Raw genomic sequence first — 2,500 nt, 5'->3', positions numbered from 1 at the left:
GTAATAACACCCAGGTACAGTTGAAACTTGGAAAAATCTTGTCAATGACTTAGACTTTTCCATAAGCTCTGAAAACAATTTTTTCGTCTCTAAAGAAATATACTTATGTTCTTTGCTCTTACCATTTATTCCGATATTTGCCTTCAACTTTGTTCATCAAGGGAATAATTCTACTACAATGCTAAGGAATTGTCAGTTTCATATTGAACAATTGAAATATCCGATCCCACTGAGTTCTGAATCATTAACCATTGTACTTTGAACGCCTGCCAAAGGTTTTCTCAAAAACCTTTATATAATTTAATTATCAAGTAATACTTGTGTTGGTCACGTTCGTATCTCGTATTTGAATAAGAAGTTAATTTTCTGTCCCTTGTATAATCTAATATTTCCTTTAATGTTTCCTGAATAATTTGCTATTTCATTTTATGTTCCTTGAATAAGTTAATATCTTATTTCATATTTGCATGTCATCATTTTTTCTGTTTTTCAAAATGTAGCATATATCCGTATTATAATAACCTTACTCATTTAATGATAGAATAATAAGCTAAGAATAACGTCAAATATCATGGCTTTTGTGGTACTGAATTAGCATAAAATTCAAGTTATTTGTTTTTAATATCTATAAAAAACTGAGATATAAACGTAGCATCTGAACTGGGCAGATGGAAATTCCATATATTTCTTTTACCATTTTTTCATTGTCAAAGGAGTAAAAAGATACAAAATGAGATATCAGTAAAGTGTGATGGTGATCAATAGCCTCGCCTCTGGACTCATTAGGGAGATTGAATATTGCACAATGACTCTCTCTCTCTCTCTCTCTCTCTCTCTCTCTCTCTCTCTCTCTCTCTCTCTCTCTCTCTCTCTCTCTCTCTCTCTGAATAATAATCCACCAAATATGAGGAGAGGAATGAGACGTATCACATGCATCAATAAGTGTATACAACTGAATTCGCTATTTCTTGTTCACTTAATTCCATCTCCATATCATATATTTTCATCCTATCTACTCGGAAAAAAAACTAAATTTACGTATAATTCAATGCGGTTTTTTTTTCTTCACCAGACGCGAGTTTTCTTAGCGTCACATAGAGACTAGAATCAGTCGTAAGGTGAATCCCACAGCGACAAATATGGCCCCTTTCCGAATATACGGTTCATCATCCTACGCTGTTATTACCTAGTCTTCGCCCTTCTGGGAGATTCTTTTCGGCCAGGTCTCAGTATCAAGACTTCACAATCTTATATCTTGAAGGTGCAGGTATAGAAGAGTCGCAAGACAAAGGACAATAGGTACCCTCTCTTCCTTCTTTTTTTCGTTTCCATTTCACTAAGAGTTGCAAAGGACGTCTGAAAGCTATTCTTTGAAATATGGAGAAAAGGACGCCCTTGCCTCCATCTCTCCCTCCCCACCCTACGCCCGGAAAATGAAAAGAGGGCGCTGATGGGGAACATGGGGAAGAAATTACAGAATACATAAGATATGGATGGTACTAAATATGAACTGAAAGAGAGAGAGAGAGAGAGAGAGAGAGAGAGAGAGAGAGAGAGAGAGAGAGAGAGAGAGAGAGAGAGAGAGAGAGAGAGAGAGAGAGAGAGTATAAATATATATACATATAGGTTTTCTTTGGTTAGATCTCGGCGGCCTTGCGGACTCTCAAGGGTTGGGTCAGAGACGAATCCAGGTGATATGGTAAAGGGATTGACCCGTTGGGCTGTAAAGAGGAGGTCGAATAAGGAAACTAAGAATATTTTTGAAACACAGAAGAGACAATGAAAAATAAAGTTTCACTGAAGTAGAAATAAGTCAAATAATGGGAAATCCATTTCCTAACGCAATCATTGGAGAAAATATCAAAAGAACCAAAAATAAAGTAATAATAAGTAAACCATATAAAATAACGTCCTAAATGATATTATAAAATACCTTTTTCACTTCAGACTGTTGAGGAAATTAAAATATAATATAATCAATCTAAAGAGTTATAAACATCTGTAATTCTTATTATATAAGCGAATGGACTGTACTGAAGAAATAAACAGCCTAAGGCAGTTTAGGAAAAGAACCATTTAAGATAATAAAATAAATCATTAACTATCCCGAAGCATTCTTTACTTAGTAGATGATATTATAAGACCATTGTGACGAAAATAAAATAAAATGGTGAAAGCATTCCACACTCGGAAAGAAAGATTCGTTTGAAGCATTACAAAAAGCCCTAAAAGCAAATAAACACTTGTTTGCTCGGCATAACAATATTGGGTTGTGAGTTTTTCTATCTATTTCTGCTGGTATGCACCAATTCCCACAATACAACTAAAATACACATTTCAAGGAGTTATTGGGGTCAATCGGCTTTGAAGTTGAGAGGCCAGCATTATTTCATAAGTACAGTCAACCTTTAACTCCATAAGAATAGAAGAGTAAAAATACTCCGGAAAAAAAAAGAAACACTACTTGCGTCACAAGCGTCCCACATAATGCAGACCAATC

The sequence above is a fragment of the Palaemon carinicauda genome, chromosome 27, assembly GCF_036898095.1.
Source record: "Palaemon carinicauda isolate YSFRI2023 chromosome 27, ASM3689809v2, whole genome shotgun sequence".
NCBI classification, from domain to species: domain Eukaryota; kingdom Metazoa; phylum Arthropoda; class Malacostraca; order Decapoda; family Palaemonidae; genus Palaemon; species Palaemon carinicauda.
This window is presented reverse-complemented; position numbering follows the sequence as displayed.